Source organism: Martes martes (genome assembly GCF_963455335.1).
Source record: "Martes martes genome assembly, chromosome: 12".
In the NCBI taxonomy this organism is placed as follows: Eukaryota; Metazoa; Chordata; class Mammalia; order Carnivora; family Mustelidae; genus Martes; species Martes martes.
The window spans coordinates 45,060,326-45,075,706 of NC_137900.1; positions in this window are offsets into that span (position 1 = coordinate 45,060,326).

The following is a 15,381-nucleotide window of genomic DNA, read 5'->3' on the forward strand; positions in this document are numbered from 1 at the left end:
AAATTCCATCTTTATTGCTGGATTTTCGTTCAGCTGCTTCTGGTTCATTTTACTACTTCACAGTCTTTGGCTTCCTGCCTTCCTGTTTTGGCTTCCACAGCTTGACTCCTGGGTTCAGCCTGGTCTTCTAATTTATGCCTCCACTCACCCTTCTCCCATTCAAAATTTATGTCCTTCAGTTTCATAACACCCAGCCAAATGGAAGTAGTACCCTTTCCCCATGCTCTGCAGTGCTCAGAAGGGGCTCACTCAGGTCATGCTCAGTCCTTGCTCAACTCCCACCCAAAAGAGAAAAAGGACCCATCAGCACCCTCAATTCTGTGAAGCTTCAGCTCTCTGAGAAGTCATTCCAATCTGGTTAGTCACCCGAATTGGATTTTATGAGTAGGATGGGGGCATTGATTTTTTTGTTGCTCTACACATAAGATAGGTTAACTTTATTAAAGATATTGGTTAGCAGTAACATTCTGACCTGGTTAGTCACCTGAACTGGATTTTATGAGTAGATTGGGGCATTGTTGTTGCTCTGTTGGTGTAAGGTGGGTTAACTTTATTAAACATGTTGGTGTGATGTAAACATGTATTACTCCTTAGAAACCATCAGTTTGCCAAGTCATACTGAGTCATTCATCTGGAGGACGACTGAAGGGGTTAATTAAAAACAGCTGCATCTAATCATGCTGGTGTATACTTCTTAGAGGGCATAGGAAAGACAGAACAAAAGAAAAAAAAAAGGAGACCTTCTGTGGAGAGAGATCTCTAAAAGCTAAGATGAGGGGCGCCTGGGTGACTCAGTTCTTAAGTGTCTGCCTTCGGCTCAGGTCATGATCCCAGGGTCCTGGGATCGAGCCCCACATTGGGCTCCATGCTCAGAAGAAGTCTGCATCTCCATCCCCCAATCCCCCTGGTTGTGTTCTCTGTGTGTGTGTGTGTGTGTGTGTGTGTGTGTCTGCCAAATAAATAAAATCTTTAAAAATAAATAAATAAAAGCTAAGATGAGTGTGGGTAGAGTCTGGTTGCTCTGAGAAGCAGAAAAGAATCAGATCTACTAACTAAAGTGGGTTGTATTTGGTATAAAAGTCATCCCAATGTGGCGTTAAGAAGAACACATCGATATTGAAGAGCAAAGCATTGTAAGTCAGTTGTATAAAGTATGAACAGTGTATCTTTTCTATTTAAAATATTCCTCTTCTGTTCTTTCTATAACTTGGTACTCCTTATCTTGCCTAATGTAAAGTTATTTTGGAAAAATGTGAATTAACTAAAATTGAAATTATGGGGGGTTTTTTGTGCTTTTCAGTATAGGAAATGTGCATCTATTATTTCTATAAGTAAAAAACAGTGAATTTTACCAACTACAATAATTATATGCCATCATATCAAAGTGTAAGTCTGTATTGCCCTGATATTTCTATTTTTCACCCACAAAGCATTAAGTTTCTGTGCTTTGCTCTAACATCCAAACAAAGACACTATATATGGTTTTCTGTCTGGGTTCCCCTGTAATTTAAGCTGTATTGCCTACCGCTCTTTGCTCAGGGAAGCCAAATCAGGCTATTCATGTTAATGTGGCTACTGATAAACCAAAAGTTTATCCCATTTACAGACTGCCAGGTGACCCATAAAATCATGGCATTTGGTTGGGGAAGGTCCCCAGTCTAACTGAAGCTACTAATGTTTCTGTTAGATTTGGGGCTAGAGAATACATAGAGAATTATTCAGTTTGGTATGAGAAAAAAATGGCACATTCCCACAAAGATAAATATTCTGCGTCAAAAGAGGATGGTCCTAACTAGAGTTGCCTTGATTCCTCCCCGCCTCCCTGACTGTAAATGATTCTAAAGAAATCTTGTTCCTTGCAATCAAGAGAGGCTTCAAGTTCCTTGCTGCTCATTGTGGTCCACAGACCAGCAGCACTGACGTCAAGCTTTGGAAGCTTGTTAGATAACGTAGTGTCTCCGGTTCCACCCCAGACCTATTGAATCAGCATCTGTATTTCAACAAGGTCCCCAGGTTGAAGCTAAAGTTTCAGAAGCTTCATTTTAGATTACCCCATATAGTAGACTTCTGTTATTCCTCAACATCCATTCTTTCCCTCTCCCATAACAACAGAATCTTAGCTGGTCCCATGGGTGAGTTTTCAGCTCCACATTTACTCACAGTCCTTCTAGCTCGGTGGAACTATGATCTGGCCGATAGGATGACTGGGAGAGTGATGGGAGCCACTTCCAAAGCTTGTCTTTAAAATGGGTAGGTCTTGGGCACCTGGGTGGCTCAGTGGGTTAAAGCCTCTACCTTCGGCTCAGGTCATAATCTCAGGGTCCTGGGATCGAACCCTGCATCGGACTCTCTGCTCAGCAGGGAGCCTGCTTCCCCCTCCCCCTGCCTGCCTCTCTGCCTATTTGTGGTCTCTGCCTGTCAAATAAATAAATAAAATCTTTTTAAAAAATAAAATAAGATGGGTAGATCTTCCCTCTGGCAGTGAGGTGGGAAGGACTATGGCAATCACTTTGGACCCTTTAGCGAAAGTCACAAGTTGAATATGTCAGAGCCACCTACCAGCACAGGGCTGCCCATCCACCTCTGGACTGTTCCATGAGAGAGGGACAAACATCTTTCTTATTTTAATCATTGTAAGTGGGGGTATCTTTAGCTTAGCTGCTCAGCTAACTAATAAATGAATATTAACAGAGCTTGATGAGCAAAGGGACAGTCCCTTCAGAATTAAATGTTCAGCTCATTCATAGTGCCAGGAACAAAACTTGAATCTGTCTGCTTTTGTTGCCTTCATTGAAATGGGCATGAAATAATTATAGAGCTAACCCATAGTGGTAGAAATGTAGCTCAGAAATTAACCATAGAATAATTGTTTTTTTGGTTAATGGATAACGATGATCTGATATTAGTTCTCACCCAGAGATTGTTTCTTTCCTATGAAAGGCTGGGATCATCAACAAACCGCCACCCAACTGAGATCAGTTGGATTTTCAGGCCATCACAGGAGCTTGTCTATGCAGAGCAGACATTACAGGAAAAGCCCACCTCCTCGATTTACAGAAATCCCCAACTCTGCAGGTCAGAACAGAAATAAAACTAATATTTTCAATTGATGAAGTTTATTTTTTTAATGTACAAATTTTCAGTAATGTTAGTCAGAAACTTCTCAGTAACTCATGACTCTACTGTGTTACAAGGAGATAACCAAATCCTCTTGGGATCTGGAGCATTTTGAGACACAGAATTACTGAATTACTTGGAATTAGGATGACAAAACAAAAACTCATACCAAACCAGGCACAGAGATACTTTCTTTTTTTTTTTTTTTAAGGTTTTTTATTTATTTATTTGACAGACAGAGATTACAAGTAGGCAAGAGAGGCAGGCAGGGAGAGAGAGGAGGAAGCAGGCTCTCCGCGGAGCGGAAAGCCTGATGTGGGGCTCGATCCCAGGACCCTGGGATCATGACCTGAGCCGAAAGCAGAGGCTTTAACCCACTGAGCCACCCAGGCGCCCCACACAGAGATACTTTCTTAATCATTTTTGGCTAAAAGTTTTATGAGTGCCTTAGCGTAGAGGTTTAAGAGGTGAAACACCAGATACCAACTTTAATCATTACGGATCCTGATTGCAATTTGCTGATTGTGTATGTTTATGTTTAAGGACACTGTGGAGCAGAGATGGCAAGCACCCTTACTTACTGACTGCGCCTAAGCAAGCTTCCATCTTGTATCCTTGGGACATGTAACTCCTTGTCTCCAGGGGAACTGCCCACCAAAGTTAGAGCCAGAGAACACCAAAAAGGAACTAACTATAATTGACTGCTATTTCTAGATCCTTTCTGAGATCCACTTCTCTGCCGAGCACCCCATGAAACACCTTATTCTCCCCCCCAATACCTGACCTTCATTTCTATAATCTACTCCCTGCTGTGTCACCTTCCAGTTTTAAAATTCTCATTCCTTTTCATTGTCAAGCTTCCTTTAATAGTGCACTGAAACTGTGGGGGGAAAATAACTCATCCTTCCCACTCTAGATAAGGTGATTTTATTGCCTTTTTTTAGGTTCCCAGGTATGAAAATGAGATCCACTTATGGCTAAGACAGATTGAAAGTTATTTTTAATTCTTGTTACTAAATACCCTTGACTAAAATCAGGCTCAGTCATTTATTATTGCTTTTATACCCAATTTGAGGGCAATTTTTATCCTGTCTTTGAAACTGAGGGCCAAGATACTACAACAATAACAAGTAACCTCTCTATCATACTTCATACTTTATAAAGTGCTTTTCTCATACCCTACCTTGGGAGACAAGTATTATTATTAACTCCTTTTTACAGATATAAATGTAAATTGAGCCCTAGGGTAGGTAATTCACCCAAGACAAAAGAAACTCGAACTGAGGTGGTTTTAGCTCAGCCCCAGACTCTCTATTATCCTTCTTATTCTGACACAGGTATTACCATCATGAGGGTGCACCACTGTCATGGCAGTCACCAATTCCTGAGTCCTTTTTATGTTCCCTACCAACAAAGTTAATGATACCATCTCATTTAATCCTTACAATGGCCCTGGTGGTTCTTTATCAATTGGAAAAGCTTTTAGCTTCGAGACTCACAAAACCCAACTAACAGTGGCTTCAACAAATGGGATTTTTCTCACATTAAAGCTCAAAAGTAGGAGAATTCTTAGCACTGTTTTGGGAACACATTGGTGTTGGGCTTTAGATCAAGCCTCTTGGTATTCCATTCACTACTATGGAATGACCACTAGAGCATTACGCCATCACGTAATTGCATTCACACTTAGGACCAGGACTGAATGTTTCTCCTCCTGTGGTCTTCCCTTACTGAGGAAGTTCCCCAGCTAACTCTCATTGTCATTTCATTGGTTAATCATGCTTATCTCTAGGCCACACACTGGGTATCCTTTCCTTGAGATCAAGAAATCTCTGCCAGAAACTAAACAAACACCTGGGTTCCATTCAGGCCCTCCCTGGACAAAGGTACCCAGCAGAGGCTGGAACATAGCTCATACTTGGTACAGCCCATGCATCAAGCTGTGTGACTCAGCTGTATCACTCCAGAGGCAAAAGACAATGAACATCATGCACATTGGTAAAACATCTTAAAGGCTTTTGGCCTTTACTGACTTGCAAGGAGAATCATCCTATCAGAAGAATTAGAGAATCTAACTGTAGTTGCCAAGTGTACCAACGATTTCCTTTGTGACGATCCATATTCACTTACCTCCTTTTTACCTCAGGCTAATAATTTATGTCAGTTGGAGCTCAGTGTTTTATGAACCAAGGGTGAAATTATTAAATTTTATTGTTTGTGATTCCTTCCTTAAGTTATATTCCTATAATTGCAAACTCACTGCATTCCCCAACCTCTATTTTGAATTTATTACTAGCCTTCTTACTGCCTTTTTAGATCTCAGAAGTAAACTTCAAATATTTACAAATCTCAATTTCATGTTTTCCCTTTCATAAATCTGTGGGCAAATTTGGTGCTGGAGACAGAGAGTAATAAATCTGGATATTTATGTATTGTGCCAGCAGGCAGTGCACAAACTTTCCCGCATAGCTTGGTCAATGAGCTTCAGTCTTGACCTGTAACACTGGTTCTAGTCTAATCCTGAGGCTCATATTAACAGAATCATTATAAAACATCTGGTGACTTGTATACACAAAAACCCTTCCCTCATTCCTTCAGTCATAATTTGTAATCAGACAAGTTTAGTGGGCACATATGTTCTCCATGTTAGCGGAAGGGAGGGAATCGATGGTGTTTACTCCTGTTACTACACTTATCTTATAAGACGGGGAGAGAGTGATGACCAAATCTGCAAATGGAATAAAAAGTTATTTTTCAAAGATCTCTCATTCCAAGCATTTTTAATGTCCTTAAAAATAAAATATAAAAGTTCAAGAAGAAAACACAGTGGAATTAAAAGCAATTTTACAGGGGGGGATAACTTTACTAAACATGACACAGAGTATGAAAGCCATAAATGAAAGTCTGCTAAAATGGACTACTTGAAAATTTAATGTTTATATGACAACAACACCCAAAACAAAGTCCAAGACAAATGAGAAATGGAAAAAAATATATATGCATCCATATAGCAAAGGGCTATTTTTTTTTAATATGGAAAAAGATCTTACAAATGAATGTGGTAAAGATGAATGACTCAATTATAAACGCAGATAAAGAACATGACTAGGAAGTTTATAGAAAAATACAAATGGTAAAAGACAAAAGAATAAAGGGTACGTTTAACATCATCTATAATGAAAATAAAAATAACGGGTTTTTTTTCAGCATCAGATTGGCACAAATTAGAGTTGTCATAATACTCAGTGTCGTCAAGGGTGTGATGAATAGGCCATTTGATACATTGTTAGTGGGAGGATAAATTGGTGAAACCATTTAAAGGGCAGTTTGATAGTGTCTATCAAAATATGGACCATGCTAGGACACTTTGAGTTGTCAACTCCACTTCTAAAATTTTTCCTTATATACAAATAAATACACACGTATGTATGAATGTTCATGTCATCATTGTTTGTGCTTGCAAAAACCTTAGCACCTTCCTGTCCATCAATAATGCATTGGTTAAATAAGCAATAGTACATTCCTACAGTGGAAAGTAGGAAATGTGTGTTGCCCATTAAAAAGATTGTTAGCTTTATATGTCCAAGACTAGAGGGAATTATCTTTAATCATTACCTGCATATCCTTCTAGTAACAAGATTGTGAAGTAAAGTAAGCCATGATAACATGAAAATATTCACTAACTGGCCACTCAAATATCCTACCTTGCTACCTCTGCCTTCAGATGATGAGATCAGCTCAAGTCATACCCACGCCAAATGTCAATCTGATAACCAGACTCATCAATAATTAAAGACAAAACAATAACATTGATAAGATAGGTACTCCAAAAGAACATAATTTGAATGTCAAAGGATTTGTAACTGAGATTCTGGGGAAAACTGATAAAGCCCAGAAATAAGTTTGTACGAATGACTGTCCTTAAGATAATGCTGTGAAAATTAAATGTAAGTGGAGAGAGACTATGTTGAGATAGTGTACAATTTGGCGGGAGGAAGGACCCACCCCTCACTCCCAGTGACACTTGATTTTTTTTTCTCCTTCTAAGAAACACCACAAGGTTACAATTATAATCTAAATTTTGTCAAAAATGAGAAATATATTTTCATGAATTTTAGTGTTTTTTAGGAAAAGTTTTCAATTAGCAATAATTGTGCCTCGGATGAACCTCATTGGCTACAATATTGCCACTGCACAAAGCTGAATTTTAGTGTTTTTTAAAGATCAAGTCCCAATAAAATCATTTTCTCACTATTAACTATTTTATTTGGCCTCTTACTGAAGAGGCCTTTTTTCAGTTCCAGTTATGTTAATATAGCCTTCTGTATGTTGTCAAGTGAATAGAGTTGACTGCCAAATTGTTTCCTCCTGCTTGCACAAAAACATTTAAATTATTTTTTTTAAGATTTTTTTATTTTATTTATTTGACAGACAGAGATCACAGATAGGCGGAGAGGCAGGCAGAGAGAGAGGGGAGGAAGCAGGCTCCCTGCTGAGCAGAGAGCCCGATGTGGGGCTCCATCCCAGGACCCTGGGATCATGACCCAAGCCAAAGGCAGAGGCTTTAACTCACTGAGTCACCCAAGCGCCCCAACATTTAAATTATATACATGTATATGTGTGTTTGTATATATGTGGAATATTCCGTTATGATACATAACAGATTAGTGATAGTGGTACCTCTGGGGTGAGGAACATGGGAGATTGCAGGATAGAGAAGACATTTACCTTTTACTATCATTTCTTTGTATAATTTTTGAATCCTTTAATGTGAGCATATATTAATTTTATAATTTTAAAAATATGCAAGTTTAAAATAATTATTACCTAATTTAAATAAATGAATTTAAAAATGAGTTAAAAACAGAATCAAAAAGAAAGTCAGAACTAATTCTATCTACAGGATTTTTCAATCCTTGTTGAAGATTATTTTATTATTGAATAAGAATTCACATAGGATGACTAAGAAAGCAGATAATCCTGGAGTTTCAATAAAAACTCCCCTAATTGTGAGGGGGGGTCAATCATCTGTGAAATGTGTTCCATAGCCACAATTAAATTTATAGGGAGATCTATTATCCCTCTAATTCTTTCTATGGTCTTTCATTTCCTTTATCCCATGAATTAGTCATCTAAACCCTCACCATTTGAAAATGTCTCCCTCCCAGAATTAATAAGGTATGTGGTAGAATTTCCCCAGCAATTTTTGGATATGTAGGATGTGTCTACACATACCTTAGATCCTATGCTCGTTCTTTGGAAAAGGTTTTGCCTTTCTTAGAATCATGTCTCTCACACACTTTCTCTTTTCTCCCCTCACTGTTGCATCCCCATAGCGGGTGCGAGGGTGGTCATCACCAGCTTTGCTGGCCCTCTCAGCCTACCGTCTCTGAGCCGGTCCTGAACCTGGGCTGCCTTCGTGACCTGCTCCAAGTTGTGTGCTTCATGAGCAGCCACTAACCCCCATCCGGTCAGCTTTGCTAACTGCTGGGAATAATGTATCTTGAATGCTTTCTGTGTACTGTTCGTGATGCCAAGGACTTTTATCATGATGGGTTCTCAAAAATCACTCCCGCTCTACAGATGAGGAAACTACACAAATAACACAATTCTGATTCAGCAGGATTGGGAGTAATTACAGCAACTCTGAAAGCACCCCTCATCTAATCGGTCCCGCCATAAACTTTGTCTAGAGTCCAACCATCCCACTACCTCTCCGCAACCACCCTGGTCCCTGGACCACCACCTGTTGCTTGGACAATTGCAAGGGAAGGGCCTCCAACTTGGTCTTCTTTCTTGTTCCCTTGGCCTTTTGAAAAATCTTTTAAATATGAGCTAAGGCGTATCACTCCTCTGCTTCCCATCTCACCCTGAGGAGAAACAAAGTGCTTAAAATGGCTTATCCAGTCCCTGCCCCGTTGGACTCTCTCTCCCTCTCTGAAATCATCTACTAAATTTGTCCCTGAGTTTGCTCTGCTCTACCCACTACTTTGATACCTCCTGTTTTCCGAATTTTAGAAAACAGACTAATTCTACTTTAGTGACATACCCAAATGACTTTACTTTTCAAATAGATGGGGAACCCGTGTTGTGCTGTGGCTTTGTTTATCCTTTGTCTCGAGCATAGGAGCTCTGCAAGGACGGAAACTATCTCGTAAAATTTACTCTCGTTTCTGGTGTCTAGAACAGTGAAGGCACTGCTGAACGCATCCTATGTGTTCAGAAACAATTGTTGGATTTCTGGGTCTATGTGTGATAAAATGAAAACAACCCACATGTTTTCGAATCAGAAGTGGGTTCAAATTCCAGCTTTCTTGTTTATTATACGTGTGTCCTTGTGGAATGGTTTCCTCTTGGTGAACATCAGTTTCACCTCCTGCAAAATTGAAATAGAGATATCGATCTCCTAGGTTTAGGGGACTATTTAGTGGTATCACAGATATCAAGAGCCTGGTATAAAGTAGAGCTTTAGTACACTTTATCTTTTAAGTCCCTTCTCTCCTCTTCCAATTTTCCCTCAAAGACGGAGAGAAAGGAATATTTAAGGGCAAACTGATATCCACTCATATTATCCAATAAATGTTCCTTGAGCTCCTACTATGTTGTAGAGCCTGGAAATACAAAAATGAACAAGCATATCCTCAAGGAAATCAGTTCAGTATAATAATCTTTTTTATTAAACCAAGTAAAAAACACTACAAAAATGGAAATTCTCCTCACAGAATATGAAAATATTAATCCTGCATTGACCACTATTTTCCCTTGTACCTGTGAAAACTATTATGTCACATTCTTAGCTTTTACATTTTTGAAATATACCTTAAATATAGAGCCACACATTCAGATAAACACCACAGTCTATATTCAATTAATATCATTTCAGTTTCCACGGTTTATTTTTTCTTCCTAGTCATGCCATACCAAATTTGCAGTTTAAAAAAAAATACTAGAAAGACAATATGAAAAAAAAGTTTATTTTTAGTGAACAGGTGATGGAGTGTTTTAAGTGGGACGAATTAAAAACAAATTTTATTCATTTGAAAAAACTTTGATTTTTTATTTACCACTGCGTGTTCATTAAATGCAGAATCAGTGTGGTTCCATGCAGTTCAGTAGAGTGAGTATCAATGAAATACAGCGCACACAACAGTTGAATGGTCCCTAAATTGTTATTACAATCATTTCAATTATTTATGCAGTAAACTGTATAATATAACAATAACATTAAAAGATAAATACAGACCTTCATTCCCTGATGTGCTACTTCTTCCTTCAGCTCATCTTTACAATTAACCAGAAGTCAGAATTCCAGGTCTTACGGAGAAATATTTCACTTGCTTTTGAATCGTACCAGCTCCTTCTCGGAGTCTCCCTCCTGCCCTCTACATCTGATGAAACATTTATTTGAACCAACAAAATACATACGTACAAATAAATACAAATGTCAGGAGCTGACACGCAAATGCAAGCACACGTCTTTCCCCATCCCCGCCCCGTGACAGCATGACAGGCTAAAGAGCAGTTTGAATGGAAACTACGCATAAAGCTCTCAAACAAATGACCAGACCGAAGTGCTCTAATCAATTTAATGTCTTTAGGAAATACGCTTTTCTCCAACACTGTGATTCTTTGATGACTCATAGTGGCAGGACAGGTTTAAAAAAAAAAAAAAAAAAAAAAGGCTGGATGTCTGGAAGCTGCAAGACAGACGATAAAAATGACAGCCCTCCCGCCTTATCACCTGACCCAGCTCCTTGATTGGGGAAGAATTAAGGGCAAGTCTCCGAATCTCCCACACCTGGATGCCAGGAAACCAATCATCGCCCAGCCACTTTGTTGGGCCATTAACAGAGCCTTGAACTCTATCTTTGTCCAAATGAAAGCACGAAGAAAATAATTTTTCATCTGAAGACTCATCTTAAGATCCCCAAATGGAAAGTAAGGGGAGCAGTAAACCTCTTAAACTCCAGTTTGGCAGCTCTAACACAGGGCATTAAGGTAAGAAGGTTATTTATGGCAGAAGGAGAAGAGAGAGAGAAGAATTCCAAAGTGAGAGATGGAAGGGCAAAGCGAGGAGCCAGGCCCGGCTTGCACCATCCCCGGCACCGCTCAAACGTGAAAAGAAACAATTTTAATCAGGAACCAGGTGCCACAAATTTCAAAGGCAAAAACCTCACTTTTAACTCAGTCACCGAAATAATTCAGGTGGAGTAAACACGCCCCCCCCCAAGATGATTATCTCAAAACGTCTCAAAGTTCCTGCAAGAAGGTGGCTGCAGGATATTTTTTCTGGCGCTGTCTGAAGGCTACACCTTCGAGCTCACCCTGCCCTCTGCCCCACATCAGCATCTGGACTTTTCTCTACTACTTGGGACCACGATGCTCCCCTGGGGCTCCCTATGTGGAGGGTTTGACTTTCTGCCAGCCAGCTTGGAGTTTAGGATTCACTTTGCAGGCCAACTCCCATCCCACTTCTCTTTTACTTTCCTTCCCTCAGGTTTGAAGCCAAGAATAGAGCAAGGAAGAAAGTTCTGTGTTCTCTTCCGGGGCGCTCTTCTAGCTGAGACTTGGTGGGATTATTTTGAGATTCCAGGGCTCCCCTCTAGAATTAATCCCCTCCCAGGGTCAGGAAGGACTCCTTTGCCTGCATCCCCTGGCAGGAATCCTGATCTTTCCAACTCACAGGCAAGCCAGCAGTTTTGCTGAACGAAGATCTGCCAGACCCCAACTGGGGGAAGCCTGACTGCTTCTGAGGCAAATGATGGCCATAATCATTTTCAAAGGTATCGTTTTCACCTGGGAAGGGACTTGAGGAAGCAACACAGCACTCCATGAATATTTATGAGAGAGTCAAGAAAGCTTTTTCTTTCCTGCTGTGGTGGAAAGGGGAGCTGAAAGCTGCACCACTGTAGGTAACCGAGTAACCCCAGGCTGGGAGGAAGGCAGGCAGGGGTGCGGAGCGGGGGGACCGCCAGAGAGGAGAAGGCCGCAGATTCCAGCTAGCCTGGCTGTCCCTGGAGGAGTGGTGGTGGCCAGCCTGCCCCTCAGACTCTGCCTTGGAGGAAGTTGGAACCGGAAGAGGTGTTCTCTGTCACCCAGGGTTGGTGTTGGGGGGAGGTTTGATGAGGAGATCCAAGAGCACACTCGCGGACCGTTGATACTGCCCCAGCTTCAGATTTGCTTAGCTTCAAATAAATCTGCTCTTGTAACCCAGGGCCAAATATCTAGAGGTGGGAAACTGACCACCATAACTTGATGCTTCCCGACATGGTGAGGACGACCCCTCCATGGGGCTTCCTTACTTGGCAAGATAAGAGTTGTTCTAAAACCCTTGAGGAAAAATGGCTTCTTGGACTATAGAGGCAGATTCATGTGGTGTTTGATTATTCTAATTACTCCAGAGGAGTGGGAGAAGGGGTTGTAGTGGGAAAATTCTGGTGCCGAGAAGCTGGGACTCCTAGGTCCTAATCTGGCTGACTGGGATCTTGGGGCCAGTCCCTTCCCCAACCCAGTGGTTCCCAACGTTTTTTTGTTTTTTGTTTTTTTTTTTTTTGTAAATATGTAATACTTTTTTTTTAAAGGCAATCTTGTAAGGACCTTTAATATAAAAAGAAAAACAGATCAAAGCAAGGGTGCCGCTATTGAAGAGGTTGGGGGACATGGAGTCCTAGAGCCCCATTCCTTTCTTTCTTTCCCTGTGTGTGTGTCGGGGGGACGGGGATGGGGGGTGGGACAGTAAGCCTAGGTGCGCTGGAGAGATCCTGGGGCTCTTCCGAAAGCTCTGAAAGTCAATGGACCAGACCACCCCTGAGGTAACGTCCAATGTTTCAAATCTCATGCTTTAAAATGTCTCCCTTCTGAAGTGGTCATCAGGATGACTGGCCGATCTGAGAGTGGAAGAGGACTGGGGGAGAAAGGGAGGGAGAAAGCCACCCTTGTCAGTTTGGGTATCACAGAGCAGGAGTCCCAGACTGGAAGATGGTCTCGAATGTCTCAGCAGGGCTGGGCGCGCTGTGTCACTGTTTGTTTTGGCCTTTCCTGCCCGTGTGCAACAGCGGGGTCAGTGAAGGTGCCTCATTTCCTCAGCAACAAGCCCGGGTTCCCTGTGTCCCCTCCCCCAGGGAGCAAGCAGAGCAGCAAGTGCCCTGTCACGGTGTTGCCAGGGACAGGCTGACAGTAGGACCAAATTAGGAAGAGGACTGGCGGAGGGATTCCCAGCCAAACGGCACCGCCGCCCCTCAGCCCGTGAAATCACTGGAAGCGTGTGTACTCCTGCGTAGGCGAGGGGGGTGTGTGCCGCGCCAGCAAGGCAGGAGAAAGGATGATCAAGCGGGACATGGTTCTTTAATAAGTGTAAAACTAAACATCATCAAAATACTGCAACACAATCCCGGGGGCTGGAAGTGGTTAGTGTTGTGATTACAGAAAGGGCATCAGTATAGGATGTCATTTCTCGCAAAGATCCAAGAAAATGTCGAGCAACTCGTTTTTATAAACAAAGCCGTAGCACACTGGAGTTATTTCTATTTCAAACATATAGTCCCACAGCCTTTATTTAGAACGTGGGCGAGGGGATTGGAACGGAATATAAATCTGGGACAGGACTCAGGATTGTATGTTACTCCTCAAAAGAGTAAAGCGCAAGGCCCATTTTAAACAAATACAGGGCTTTTCAGCTCTGAAGCATTGTTAATCTTTTCATTAAAAGGCACGGTCGTTAAGTTCCAAATTCTTCTTCCAAAGATCAGATCCAGATTTTCCAGCTAATGAAACAATGGAGTAATTTCTGCAAAAACTGAAAGAGAGACATAGACAAATATTGCAGAATAGTTTATAGTTTATTACAGTCAGGGACACCCGGTGGATTTGAGCAGGGTGCACGCACAACACACACACACACACACACACAGACACACGTAGAATGCATTTCTAGAAGGAAAATATCAGAAGCAAAACTGATGAGTAAAGACAACATGAGTCAAATACCTTCTTCTGGAACCCACCACTCCTGGCAGCTGTGACACAGTTGAGCTGTGTGGTGTGTGTGTGAGTGTGTCTGTGCGCACGTGCGTGTGTGCGCGCACAAGTTTCCTTTCCACTCCTGGTATCACTTGAGCAGTACAGTAGTGACTCGTGACTGGGCCGCAGCATGCCCTTTTAGGAAGTTGCTGTGAATTGTCAGCCTGTTGAAGACAAAAGGTATTGAATCTTCTCTCCTCCCCTGAAGCTCGGACCACCTCACTGCGACTTTGGCTTGGCTTTGGGGTGAGACACATGCTGAACAGGCGGAAACGTAGACAGAACTTAAAATTGACAGGTGCCAGGGCATTGTTGGTGACCACGATTTCCCTCAGGGTGAAAATCTTGCAGACAAGAATAAGCTGCATTTCCAGATGCACGCTCCAAGGTGGGGGAAAGAATATGAAGGCGAGGCCTGTGTTCTAAAAACTCCTGGCCTGCTCTTTTTCTGCATTTCCTCTGCAGTCTGTGTGAACCCCGATGTAGCGGGAGGAGGAGTGGAACATTTCTACTCTCAGAATCACGAGGTGGATGGAGGGCGAAGGAAATGAGACTGCCAATGTGTGCTTTTTGGCACTACCTTTTGGATGATGTTCTCAGCATTACATACAGAAGTCCCCTGGCTTTCTTGAATTGTGTCAGAGCCTTTCTCACACGCACTGATGAAAACAACATTGCACCAAAAACCCACGAGCATTTCCTGTGCCTTTGGGGCACTGTCTGCGAGTGGAAGGAATGTGGAATTAAAGGGGGAAAGTCACTTCACGGTGACCTCTGCCAGAACCAAACGGCTCCTGAATAAAGTGTTTGGTTGATCTAGCGCCCCTTCAGGAGAACAGGGGGACTTTATAGACTATTTGTCCGCGATCGTTATGCAGCATATCATAACTTCCTTGAGGTACACAGGTTTCAAGAGACCTAAGTAGGGAAAGTGAGTTGTCCTGGATTCAATAGTAAACTAGTCATGAGAAGTAAGTGTAGATTTTGATACAATAGTGCTATAATGCTGATCTTAAACATTAAAACTTTGTCTGTCTCTATTGAGAATCCAATGGAACCAAGGGGTGTGAACTGGTGGACTGGTTTGCCTTCAGAGAATCTTAGCTAGTAGTTGTGCTGAGCCTCACAGGCATCCATCACACCAGCGCATAATCCAAGGAAAAATACTCTTTCCTCTGCAAATGCAGCTTCAAAATAACTTCCCTACAAAACAAAAAATAAACAAAAAACTCCCATGGGACACCT